The sequence below is a fragment of the Callithrix jacchus genome, chromosome 8 (assembly GCF_049354715.1).
Source record: "Callithrix jacchus isolate 240 chromosome 8, calJac240_pri, whole genome shotgun sequence".
Lineage (NCBI taxonomy): Eukaryota > Metazoa > Chordata > Mammalia > Primates > Cebidae > Callithrix > Callithrix jacchus.
Window position 1 is genome coordinate 139,510,607 of NC_133509.1, and position 14,076 is coordinate 139,524,682.

Genomic DNA, 14,076 nt, shown 5'->3' on the forward strand with positions numbered 1-14,076 from the left:
AATGACTGAGTGAAGGCCCCACAGAGTGAATGAATGAGTGACGGCCCCACAGAATGAATGAATGAGTGAAGGCCCCACAGGGTGAATGAATGAGTGAAGGCCCCACAGGATGAATGAATGAGTGAAGGCCCCACAGAATGAATGAATGAGTGAAGGCCCCACAGGGTGAATGAATGAGTGAAGGCCCCACAGGATGAATGAATGAGTGAAGGCCCCACAGGATGAATGAATGAGTGAAGGCCCCACAGGATGAATGAATGAGTGAAGACCCCCACAGAGTGAATGAATGAGTGAAGGCCCCCACAGAATGAATGAATAAGTGAAGGCCCCACAGGGTGAATGAATGAGTGAAGGCCCCACAGAATGAATGAATGAGTGAAGGCCCCACAGGGTGAATGAATGAGTGAAGGCCCCACAGAATGAATGAATGAGTGAAGGCCCCACAGGGTGAATGAATGAGTGAAGGCCCCACAGAATGAATGAATGAGTGAAGGCCCCACAGGGTGAATGAATGAGTGAAGGCCCCACAGAATGAATGAATGAGTGAAGGCCCCACAGGGTGAATGAATGAGTGAAGGCCCCACAGAATGAATGAATGAGTGAAGGCCCCACAGGGTGAATGAATGAGTGAAGGCCCCACAGAATGAATGAATGAGTGAAGGCCCCACAGGATGAATGACTGAGTGAAGGTCCCACAGAATGAATGACTGAGTGAAGGCCCCACAGAGTGAATGAATGAGTGAAGGCCCCACAGGGTGAATGAATGAGTGAAGGTCCCACAGAATGAATGACTGAGTGAAGGCCCCACAGAGTGAATGAATGAGTGAAGGCCCCACAGAATGAATGAATGAGTGAAGGCTCCACAGGATGAATGACTGAGTGAAGGCCCCACAGGGTGAATGAATGAGTGAAGACCCCACAGAATGAATGAATGAGTGAAGGCCCCACAGGGTGAATGAATGAGTGAAGGTCCCACAGAATGAATGACTGAGTGAAGGCCCCACAGAGTGAATGAATGAGTGAAGGCCCCACAGAATGAATGAATGAGTGAAGGCTCCACAGGATGAATGACTGAGTGAAGGCCCCACAGGGTGAATGAATGAGTGAAGACCCCACAGAATGAATGACTGAGTGAAGGCCCCACAGGGTGAATGAATGAGTGAAGGTCCCACAGAATGAATGACTGAGTGAAGGCCCCACAGAGTGAATGACTGAGTGAAGGCGCCACAGAATGAATGACTGAGTGAAGGCCCCACAGGGTGAATGAATGAGTGAAGGCCCCACAGGGTGAATGACTGAGTGAAGGCCCCACAGGGTGAATGAATGAGTGAAGGCCCCACAGGGTGAATGAATGAGTGAAGGCCCCACAGAGTGAATGAATGAGTGAAGGCCCCACAGAGTGAATGAATGAGTGAAGGCCCCACAGGGTGAATGAATGAGTGAAGACCCCACAGAATGAATGAATGAGTGATGGCCCCACAGGGTGAATGAATGAGTGAAGGTGCCCCTGCAGGCTGCCCAGGCCTGGTGAGGCTCTCAAGAACCCCTCTGCGCCACCTGGTCTTTGTCCAGCAGAGCCGGAGCAGAGTCTCCTCTGTCTGCCCTGACCCTGGGACCCCTCCCCCGACGACATAGGGGAGGAGTCCACGCACAGCCCAGGGCTGCTGGGAGGTGAACCTGACTGCTCTGTGGCTGCGCCCTGTGTCAGCCACCACCGCGGGTTCCACGGCTGAAGCTCCACTTCCTTCCTCCCAGAAAGTCTCAGCTCGGGGCTCCATCCGGGCTCCCTCAAGGTGGGAATGGCCCCGGGCCCACAGGGAGAGGGAGCCTTCTTGGCGGTGGGAGGGGACAGCTTGCCCCATGGCAACCTCCCCATGGCAACCTCCCCATGGCAAGGCCCCATGGCAAGCTGTTCTAGGGGCCTTTTCTGACCAGCTCTGAGCATTCTCTGGGACCAAGACCCCTGGAGCAGTGAGGCCTGGGGGCTCTGCGTGTCACTCACACCCAGGACAGCCATGCTCAGAGACCAGAGGCCCCAAGGGGGATGGCAACCTCCCCCCTGACCAATCTGGCCTGGGGCTGGGCAGCCCACAGTGGTTCCAGAGGCGGAGAGGGGCACACGGAAGCGCCTGGACCTGACCCCAAAAGGGCTCAGGCGCTTGTGGGCTGGAAGAGGTGGGGGGCAGGACTGGGCAGCGAAGAGGACCGAATCCGCACCTGCTGCCACATACCCCCAACCCCCCTCCCCCCGCCGTGACCACCTACCACAGGGGACCTGCTGTTTCAGCTTCCTCCCCACGGCATTCGCTCCCCAAAACCCAGCTCTGGCAACCGCTGGTGCTTCTGAGGGCTTAAGTTGTGATATGAAAGTGACAGGAACTTCTCAGCTTTGGAGAAAGTCCTTGGCTGCTTGTTGGAACGCCTAAAGGGGGCCGGGCACGGTGGCTCACGCCTGTAATCCCAGCACTTTGGGAGGCCAAGGCAGGTGGATCACAAGTTCAAAACTTCCAGACCAACCTGGCCAACACAGCGAAACCCCGTCTCTACTAAAAATACAAAAAATTAGCTGGGCATGGTGGCGGGCTCCCGTAATTTCAGCTACTTAGGAGACTGAGGCAGAAGAACTGCTTGAACCCAGGAGGTGGAGGTTGCAGTGAGCCGAGATTGCACCATTGCACTCCAGCCTGGGCAACAAGAGTGAAACTCCATCTTGGGGGGAAAAAATGCCTAAAGGAAGCACAGGAGGCCGTGAGTCAGGAAGCCCACCCCAGAGCCCCCTTCTGGGAACTCACATTGTGCAGAGAGGTGGAAGGTTCCCTGTGCCCCTCCCCCACCCGCTACTCACCTGTCCCCCAGCCTCACACTCTGACAAGTTGGCCTGGAGAGTCGGGGGAGGGTCTGTGTCAGGCTGCTTTGGGTGCTGGTGCCCCTCCCCAGCGCAGTGAAGGGCGACTCACAGAAATGTGGTGGGACCGGCGTCCTGAGGCTGCCACGGTGACACAGCCCAGAACATATTCCCCTCTATGGCCTCCCCAGAGACCCAGGCCCCATCCCTGCCCTCTGCCAGTTCCTCATGCCCTGGAGGAATCACGGACTAAGGAGACAGCCAGGGCCCCCACCCAGGGAGCTCTACCAGGGGAGTCAAAAAAAGAAAGATGGAGAGGAAGGAGGTGGCATCCTGGGAATATCATCATCATACTTTGTCCTGAAAGTAGACTTTAGGGCAAAAGCAGGTTGGAAGTGTGATTCACCCTATTGGCAAGCCCAGGGACCTGTGTTCACCCAGACATGGCCTCCAGTGAGAGAAACCCTCTGCACATGTACAAATGCTGCGCACACACGTCTGCCTGTTCTGACTGCAACACTCATGCATTCCCCCTGTGCCTGCAGGGAAGGCAGCCCAGGCATCTCAGAATATGACGTGAATGCAGGAGAGACCAGTGGTCCAGAATCGTGTACCAGGGCTCTCCAGAGCAGCAGCCAATGGGATGTGAAGGCCTGTCTTCCTGTGCACATGAGAGAGACTGATTGCAAGGACCAGCTCACCTGAGCACGGCAGCCGAGAAGCCCCCGGTCGGCAGTCAGCCCGCGGGAGACAGGACGGCAGGTGGGGTCAGTTGCAATCCAAGGCCAGGAGAAGACCAAGGTCCCAGCTCAGTCAAGCCAGGAAAGCTCACTCTTACTCGGCCTCTTTGTTCTGTTTGGGTCTGCAATTCATTGGATGTGGTGCCCACACTGGGGAGGGTGATCTGCTTTGCTCAGATGGCAAATACTGGTCAGTCTGTGAGGCTCCCCGAGGCCCAGCTGAAAGCAGACCGCTCCCTGGGCAGCCCCCCGCAGCCACCCTGTGCAGTTGGGCACCTGACTGCTCCCTGGGCAGCCCCCCGCAGCCACCCTGTGCAGTTGGGCACCTGACCGCTCCCTGGGCAGCCCCCGCAGCCACCCTGTGCAGTTGGGCACCTGACTGCTCCCTGGGCAGCCCCCGCAGCCACCCTGTGCAGTTGGGCACCTGACTGCTCCCTGGGAGCCCCCGCAGCCACCCTGTGCAGTTGGGCACCTGACTGCTCCCTGGGCAGCCCCCGCAGCCACCCTGTGCAGTTGGGCACCTGCAACCTGGACTTGGCAGCAGTCAGCATTGGGGTCATCGACTCTAAGGTCTCAGCATGTGGCTTAGGAGCCGAACCCAGGAAGTCTGAGTTGATTATTTCATGGTTCTCTCGCTGGGCTGGTAGGGATCCTTTCTCTCAGAGACCCTGTCCCAGCCAGGCCCAGAGGACAGATCTCGGAGCTCGGGAGCTCCTGGCTCTCGTGACACAGGCAGGCATCACGGTGCTCTATTGCTTCCTGTACTTCGGGGTTCATTTTACCGGTGTAAGAGGCTGGGAGGGTTGTTTTGTTTTCTAAAATCCTTAAGGAGCAAAATCCCACACAATCTTGGAGGAAATTAAATTTAGAGACTAGATGCCAGGCTTGGCAGGGACCATGACTGGCCCCCCACAGGGCCAGATGGACACATCCATTGAGACCACATCACAGTTATTAACCTTTTGCTCCAAAACATATGGAGAGAAGCTGCTAGAAATGCAGGGAGAATGTTCCTAAACCACAGCCACAGCAGGAGACTTCAACACACCTCGCTCAGTAATCACCAGATCAAAGAATGAATAAAGGAAAGAGAGTATCAATAGAACAATTACCCCCCATGAATGACTAGGGCTAAAGGACTTCGCACTCAACAGAGAAAGAAAGTGCGTTCCTTTCAAACCACAAACAAGCGAAAAAAACAGCACGTTCAAGAACCCCAAGAAATCCCAGTAGGTCCGTCCCGAAAGGGGAAACTGCACAGGCCACATATCTGATCTCAGTGCAATAGAACATGGAACTAACAACAGACCATCTTCTTTAAAGTTCTCACCTCTCTCAGCTTAGACGTGGGATCGAGACTACATCTGACACATTTTCCACTTACATGCTGGATGACTCTGCCTCCTCGTCAGCAGATGAGGACCAAGGCATCACCTACACGTCTCTGCATTCTGCAAACTAAAGGCAGTGAAACACTTAATAAACACAGCACAGAGGCTGACACACAGACCACACTCAGTGAATGTGAAGCACTAGAGTAAGAGGAGATACACACTCTTCTGAATGATTCTGAGTTAGAAGCTCAGCGAATTTGATAACAAGAGCACTACACATCAAAAACCATGGGATGCAGCCAAAGCAGCTCTCGAAGGATAAGGCATAGCCTTGAGTCATTCTAATAGTAGGCAATAAAGGATGAAAGGATGCTTTCATTTAAGAAGCTAGAAGAGGAAAGAAAACAGAACTCAAAAGAACTGTAGGGGAGCCTGGTCCGCACCCTGATTCCTCCTGTTCTATCTCCTCCCCAGCTGTGGTGACACCAGCTGTTCCCGTGTTGTTGGGCTGCATTATTGTATCGTAGGGAACACACGTTACTTCCAAACCTGAACAGAAATAGGCTTTACATGCGGGGAGTCAGCCCCAGGCCTCCACAGCCCAGGAATTCACACTCTTCATTGCTCACTCACATGCAGGGCCTCCAGAAATTCGGGCAGAAACTTCTCACGGTCAGGGACATCGGAGGGGCAGCCAGCTTGGACCAGGCAGAGGGACCACCATGCCAACTCCAAAACCCAAGCTTCCTTCCACAGGCTCTTCAAACATCTTCCCTGTCATTTTGTTCTGAACATTCGTAAACACACAGTGAAGTTGGAAGAATCGTGTAGCAGACACCGTCTACCTCCTTCTAGAGCCTCCCGTTAACGCCTGTGTGGTCCTAGCTCTGCCTGGCTTCCCCCTCTCCCCACCAGCTATGCGTCCCTCAGCCGTCTTATTTTTTAAATGCATTCACTTTAATTTATCTTTATTTTATTTTTTGAGACAGGGTCTCACTCTGTCACCCAGGCTGAAGTTCAGTGGCGTGATCCAGGCTCACTGCAGTGTCCACTAGGATTTTTTAAATACATTTCACTTTAATTTATCTTTATTTTATTTTTTGAGACAGGGTCTCACTCTGTCACCCAGGCTGGAGTGCAGTGGCGTGACATCAGCTCACTGCAGTGTCTCCCTCCTGAGCTCCAGCGATCCTCCCACCTCAGCCTCCCAAGTAGTTGGGCCTGGGTTTACAGGCGCCAGCACCAACATGCTGGCTAATTTTTGTATTTTTTGTAGAGACAGGGTTTTGCCGTGTTGTCCAGGCTGGTCTCAAACTCCCGGGATCTAGTGATCTGCCTCCCTCGGCCTCCCAAAGTGCTGGGACTGCGGGCATAAGCCACAGTGCCCGGCCTCCTAATAATTTTTTTTTTTTTTGAGATGTAGTCTTGCTCTGTCACCCAGGCTGGAGTTCAGTGGTGCTCTCAGCTCACTGCTACCTCTGCTTCCTGGGTTCAGTTAATCCTCGTGTCTCAGCCTCCCTAATAGCTGGGATTACAAGCACCCAACAAAACACCCAGCTAATTTTTTTTATTTTTTTATTTTTAGTGGAGACAGTGTTTCACCATGTTAGCTAGCTAGGCTGGTCTTAAACTCCTGATCTCAGGTGATGCGTGCCTCTCAGCCTCCCGAAGTGCTGGGATTACAGGTGTGAACCACTGTGCCTCTCAGCCTCCTGAAGTGCTGGGATTACAGGTGTGAACCACTGTGACTCTCAGCCTCCCAAAGTGCTGGGATTACAGGTGTGAGCCCTCATGCCTCTCAGCCTCCCAAAGTGCTGGGATTACAAGTGTGAGCCACTGTGCCTCTCAGCCTCCTGAAGTGCTGGGATTACAGGTGTGAACCACTGTGACTCTCAGCCTCTAAAAGTGCTGGGATTACAGGTGTGAGCCCTCATGCCTCTCAGCCTCCCGAAGTGCTGGGATTACAGGCGTGAGCCCTCATGCCTCTCAGCCTCCCGAAGTGCTGGGATTACAGGCGTGAGCCACTGTGCCTCTCAGCCTCCCGAAGTGCTGGGATTACAGGCGTGAGCCCTCATGCCTCTCAGCCTCCCGAAGTGCTGGGATTACAGGTGTGAGTCACTGTGCCTCTCAGCCTTCCGAAGTGCTGGGATTACAGGCGTGAGCCCTCATGCCTCTCAGCCTCCCGAAGTGCTGGGATTACAGGCGTGAGCCCTCATGCCTCTCAGCCTCCCGAAGTGCTGGGATTACAGGCGTGAGCCACTGTGCCTCTCAGCCTCCCAAAGGGCTATTACAGGTGTGAGTCTCTGCACCTGGCCCTTTGTTGTTGTTTTTTCTTTGAGATGGAATCTCTGTCACCCAAGCTGGAGTGCAATGGCGCTATCTCAGCTCACTGCAACCTCTGCCTTCTGGGTTCAAGCAGTTCTCCTGCCCCAGCCCCCGAGTAGCTGGGACTACAGGCACCCGCCACCATGCCTGGCCAATTTCTTTTTTTTTTTTTAGTAGAGATGGAGTTTCGCTGTGGTGGCCAGGCTGGTCTCGAACTCCAGACCTCAAGTGGTCCGTCCACCTTGGCTCCTAAAGTGCTGGGATTACAGGCCTGAGCCACGGCACCTGGCCTCCTTTTTTCCTTTACAGTAAAATTTACATGTAGTGACTATTATATGGCCATAAAGGGAATGAATTACTGATACACGATACAACGTGTGAACTTGGAAAACCTTAAGCTAGGGGAAAAAAGGCAGACACAAAGGGCCACCCACTACGACTCCATTCACATGTGACCCCGTTCACATTCCGGGCAGTGACACATGCCTGTAACCCCAGCACTTTGGGAGGCCGAGGCAGGTGGATCACCTGAGGTCAGGAGTTGGAGACCATCCTGACCAACATAGTGAAATCCTGCCTCTACTAAAAATACAAAAATTAGCTGGGTGTCGTGGCACATGCCCGTAATCTCAGCTACTCAGAGGCTGAGGCAGAAATGATGCTTGAATTTGGGAGACAGAAGTTACAGTGAGCCGAGATCACACCACTGCACTCCAGCCTGGGCAACACAGTGAGACTCTGTCTCAAAAAAAAAAGAAAGTAGATTAGTGGTTGCCTAGATGACCTCTAACAAAAGCATACACCTATCAAGAGGGGAGAACACCACCGCCAATCCAGAACGTTCCCTCATGCCCTCTCCCAGCAAAGCCCCACCCCACCCTACCCCAGGCGGCACCCCCGGCATGATTCCTTGCCGGTTCTGGACCACCTGGGGAAGGTCTCTGTGGCTCATATCACAGTCATAAAGCCGTCCACACCGCCGCATAAATCGCTCGTTCATACTGACACTTGTCAAACAGCAGTCGGACCAGGCTTTTAAATAAATCCAGCGAAATCTAAGTATCATGGCGATTTAATCATCGGTTTCTAAGAGACGGTTCTGTAGCAGGCCTAAATGTCTTCTCCTCTGCCTTGTATTTTCTCTCCACTTTGCCCACAGAATTTTATGCTAACACGTGTTTCAGTCGTGGTGAAATAGATATGGCGACCGAGGGGGACGTGGAGCTGGAGTTAGAGACGGAGACCAGTGGCCCATAGTGACCTCCCGAGAAGCCACGGAAACATGACAGCGGCGCGGCGGACTTGGGGCGGGTCACCGACTACGCAGAGGGGAAGGAGATCCAGAGTCCCAATGTGGAGACGGCCATGTCTGTGATTGGAGACAGAAGGCCCCGGGAGCAGAAAGCCAAACAGGAGCGGGACAAAGAACTGGCAAAAGTCACTATCAAGAAGGGAGATCCGGGCCGGGCGCGGTGGCTCAAGCCTGTCATCCCAGCACTTTGGGAGGCCGAGGCGGGTGGATCACGAGGTCAAGAGGTCGAGACCATCCTGGTCAACATGGTGAAACCCCGTCTCTACTCAAAATACAAAAATTAGCTGGGCATGGTGGTGCGTGCCTGTAATCCCAGCTACTGGGGAGGCTGAGGCAGGAGAATTGCTTGAACCCAGGAGGCGGAGGTTGCGGTGAGCCGAGATCGCGCCATTGCACTCCAGCCTGGGTGACAAGAGCGAAACTCCGTCTCAAAAAAGAAAAGAAGGACGATCTGGAACTGACCATGACTGAGATGGAGATCTCTGCAGCGGCAGCAGAACGCAGCTTGCGGGAACACACGGGCAATGCGGTAGCGGCGCTTATCGCCCTAACCAACTGCTTTCTTAGATACTGGATTGATTTACGGCAATAATTTTTTTTTTTTTTGTCTTTAAAAAAATAAAAAAAAAAAAACATGTCGTGTCTCATGCCCGGAAGTCCTCCGCTGGCCACTCCCTGTGCTTTCCTGTAATGGAAACACGTGAATACGTTGAAATGGCGCTTTTCATTCTTTACTTCACGCCTTAAATGTTTCTGCTGGGTTCATTATTTTTACAATTATTAGCTCACAGTTTATCAAAACCGCTGGTTTGGATATCAATAACCTACGTTATTATCCATTTTGATTAAAAATCGTTACACAGAAAAAGGAAGTTTTCATTGGGGGTGCAGCTCCGGACCAAGGGCTTTTTCCCGTTTGCCTCCTGTTTTCATGGATGACCGTTACTAGGCCGAGGCGGGCGGATCACGAGGTCAAGAGATCGAGACCATCCTGGCCAACATGGTGAAACCCCGTGTCTACAAAAAATACAAAAATTCGCTGGGCGCGGTGGCGCGCGCCTGAAGTCCCAGCTACTCGGGAGGCCGAGGCCGGTAGACGGAGGTCGCGGTGAGCCCGGATGGCGCCTGGCGAAGGGCGAGGCTCTGCCTCAGAAAAAACAAAAAAAAACAAAAACGCACACAGTTCCGCGTGGAATGTCCTCCTGCCCTTCGCGCTTTAGGGGCCAGCACTGAGCGACTCTGTTCACACGAAGTCTACGGGACGACGGAGGGTTGGCGCAGCGGTTCCCCAAATCCGAGACGCGCCCCGGGAACCGCTGCTGCGCGGGGGGCTGCGGCGCCACCAGCCCCAGGGTGGAGGGTGGCTTCCCGGGCGTCCGCCGGGCGGGCCCATGCTCCGGGGTCGGAGAGGAGGCCGAGGGGCCGGGAAAGTCGAGGGTCTGGACATTCGCCGACCGGGAGCCGCCTGAGCCCGGCCGCCCGCCCTGGCACGTCCTCTCGGGAGCTGCCGCCTTTGCGGCCCCCGCCTGAGTGGGGACCCTCCGCTCCGCACCCGCTCCTTTTCCACCCCCTCTTCCCTCCCCCTGCCCATCCTTCCCCGCGGTCCGCCGAGACGGAGAAGGGCGATGCCGCCGCTCACCGCCAGAGGGCGCGCCGCGTCCCCAAACGGACGCTGAAGCAGGGCGCCCCCTGACCAAGGAGAGCGCAGCAGGAGAGGGGGAGCAGGGGAAGAGAGGGCTGGGGGCGGGGGGAGGGGGCGCAGGGGGAGAGGGGGAGCAGGGAAGAGAGGGCTGGGGGCGGGGGGAGGGGGCGCAGGGGGAGAGGGGGAGCAGGGGAAGAGAGGGCTGGGGGCGGGGGGAGAGGGGGCGCAGGGGGAGAGGGGGCGCAGGGGGAGAGGGGGCGCAGGGGAAGAGAGGGCTGGGGGCGAGGGGAGGGGGCGCAGGGGGAGAGGGGGAGCAGGGGAGAGAGGGCTGGGGGCGAGGGGAGGGGGCGCAGGGGGAGAGGGGGAGCAGGGGAAGAGAGGGCTGGGGGCGGGGGGGAGAGGGGCGCAGGGGAAGAGAGGGCTGGGGGCGAGGGGAGGGGGCGCAGGGGGAGAGGGGGAGCAGGGGGAGAGAGGGCTGGGGGCGAGGGGAGGGGGCGCAGGGGGAGAGGGGGCGCAGGGGAAGAGAGGGCTGGGGGCGAGGGGAGGGGGCGCAGGGGGAGAGGGGGAGCAGGGGAAGAGAGGGCTGGGGGCGGGGGGGAGAGGGGGCGCAGGGGAAGAGAGGGCTGGGGGCGAGGGGAGGGGGCGCAGGGGGAGAGGGGGAGCAGGGGGAGAGAGGGCTGGGGGCGAGGGGAGGGGGCGCAGGGGAGAGGGGGCGCAGGGGAAGAGAGGGCTGGGGGCGAGGGGAGGGGGCGCAGGGGGAGAGGGGGAGCAGGGGGAGAGAGGGCTGGGGGCGAGGGGAGGGGGCGCAGGGGGAGAGGGGGCGCAGGGGGAGAGGGGGCGCAGGGGGAGAGGGGGAGCAGGGGAAGAGAGGGCTGGGGGCGAGGGGAGGGGGCGCAGGGGGGAGGGGGAGCAGGGGAAGAGAGGGCTGGGGGCGGGGGGGAGGGGGCGCAGGGGAGAGGGGGCGCAGGGGGAGAGGGGGAGCAGGGGAAGAGAGGGCTGGGGGCGAGGGGAGGGGGCGCAGGGGGAGAGGGGGCGCAGGGGAAGAGAGGGCTGGGGGCGAGGGGAGGGGGCGCAGGGGGAGAGGGGGAGCAGGGGAAGAGAGGGCTGGGGGCGGGGGGGAGAGGGGGCGCAGGGGGAGAGGGGGAGCAGGGGAAGAGAGGGCTGGGGGCGGGGGAGGGGGCGCAGGGGAGAGGGGGCGCATGGGAAGAAAGGGCTGGGGGCGGGGGGAGAGGGGGCGCATGGGAAGAAAGGGCTGGGGGCGGGGGGAGGGGGCGCAGGGGGAGAGGGGGCGCATGGGAAGAAAGGGCTGGGGGCGGGGGGAGGGGGCGCAGGGGGAGAGGGGGCGCATGGGAAGAAAGGGCTGGGGGCGGGGGGGAGAGGGGGCTCAGGGGAAGAGAGGGCTGGGGGCGGGGGGAGGGGGCGCAGGGGGAGAGAGGGCGCAGGGGAGAGGAGGCTCAGCGGGAGGAGGAGGTGCAGGGGCCGAGGGGGCGGGTGGGGGCTTCAAGCCTCCTGCCCGGGTGCTGGCTTGGTTGCCCCTGCGCCACCCAGCGCTTGCCCACCCTGCTTCAGGCCCCCGGGCTCCTCTGGCTGGCCAGGGCCCACCCTGAAGCAGAGCCGCTGAGTCTGGGGACTGGTAGCATCAAGACGCCTTGAAGTCCTGGCCTGGTTTTCAGGCTCCCTATAATTAGGACCCCACCCCCACCCCTACAGGAGCCTCTCCAGAAGGTCCTGGGCATGGCCAGGGTGTCGTGGACACCTGCCATCTTTCCGGAAATCTGCAGACACCTGCCTCCCGCTCCAGTGTAGGGGGCCTGGGCACCTTCAAGGAATGGCTGGAAGTGGGAGGGTGGGCCTAGGATTCACAGCCCTCACCTGGGGCCAGTAACACCCCGCCTGGGCCAGCAGAAGCTGTGCAAGCCCCACACTGGAAATGCAGGGCCAAGGGTGGCCCGACCCACCTGCCAGCATCACCCCACCCCTAGCAGCTGCTGGGCACACCTGGCCACCTCATGCCTACCTACCCGTGACACATAAAGCCTCTACCAGGAAATCCAGAAAAAGGAGGGCATGGACAGGGTCTCTATTGGAGGCCTCTGCCACCAGTGACCCCATCCAACCACTCAGGGCAGGGCAGGACTCCCCATCTGGAGGGCCCTCAGACTGGCCTCCATGAGGTGAGGCGAGGCTGGGGTACAGAGCTGGGCCCCACAGCGATCACCTCCCTGGCCTCTGTCCATCACAGCCTAGCCCCTCCTGGAGCCACCTCGCCTCCCTGGGCCTCCGTTTCCCTCTCTGCAGAGCAGACGTGATGGTGGCTCTGGCTGGGAAGGCTAAGCCGATCTGTCTTTGCAGAGTCCATGTGTTGCCAGCACCTGGTCCATGCCCCGGCCCTCCCCTGTGCCAGCCAGGACACCAGCCAGCACTGTGAGGACTGTCACTGTGGGCTGCCATCACACCAGGCCAGCCCACTCCGACCCCAGCTTGCAGCTCCCCTGGCACAGCTGGCTCCAGCCCTGGGGACACAGCACCAGCCCTGGGACACAGCACCAGCCCTGGGGACACAGCACCAGCCCTGGGGACACAGCACCTTTCTCAGGGCTGGCAGGACTCACCCCTGCCTTCCTGGCCTGGTGGCTCCAGCTGACTGTGGCCTGCATAGGAAAGGCTCAGCATGGACATCAGACTGCCTTGGGAGCTAGCGGGCTCCTGGGAGCTTCAGAAGCAGGAGGGGCTGGCATTGCCTGCGGCCCAGGCATTGGGCCTAAGTGGAGGTGACCCAGAGGCAGAGCTCACCTCTGCAGGAGACAGAGTTTTGTGCAGGCTCAGAATCCAGGGAATGAGCTTCCCGTCTGAGTCCGAAAGGTTTCTACTGATGGTCCCAGGCCCTGAGCATCCAAGGCCCTTCAGAGCATCAGGGAGACAGGTGCCTGCGGCTGCTTAGTGGAGACCCCTTCCCTCCCCTGCCACCCCACCGCCACCTCCGGGAGTGCAGAGCTGGCCCGGTCCTCGGCCCTCAGCTCCAGCCAGCAGCCTAGTCTGCAGTGGCAACCACATGCCAGCTGCTTCCCTGGACACACCCAAGGCAACACACAGGCCTGGAAGGAGCCAGCCAAGCCCTCCAGGACTCAGGTGGGGTGTGGGGGTGTGGCGCTTGTCCTGAGAATCCCTACCCCTGAGAATTCATGGCAGAGAATCCAGGAGGCCCTGGGCAAGAGGCCCAGCTGCAGTCAGGTGAGGGGAGTGGATGGAATAGAATCAGCAGGGTTCTTCCCAGCCCTCCCGGGACAGACCACAGCCCCCTGACTGGAGGGAGAGGGCCTGGGTTCCTGGCCGTGCCTCTTCCTAGCCTTGCCCACAGGGGAGGAGGGTGTCCCTCCAGGGCCTTCGGAAACCTTCCAGGAGAGATGAGGCTCCAGGCTGCTGTCCCTCTCCCAGACTTCCAGCTGCTCTAGGTCTCACCGACTCCACTGATTTATCATGGCCACAGACCCCAAAGTGAGCAAAGAAAGGCAGCTGCTATTCAACCCCGTGTGCAGGAGAGCAGGCCCCGGGCCGGGGACAGGGCACAGCCATCTGGAGCCAACCAGGGCCCGTCACCTGGTAAGGGAATCCTTTGAACCCTGGGCTCTGGATGCTTCTGGAAGAGGGGACGTGAGCCCCAGCCTCCTCCGAAGACAGGCAAGAAATGAGGGGGCCTGGGTGCTGAGCTCCCAAAGGCGCTCAGGAAGTGCATGTAAGAGCGGCCGGGCGTGGGAAGGGGTGGGCAGCCAGCAGGGGTCACAGGGAAGTGAGAGAAGGTACCAGAAGGGAAGAGCCAGGAGGAGTCAGTGTCCCACCAGATAGTTGAAGGGACGCTCTGAAACCCCTCTTCCAAACTC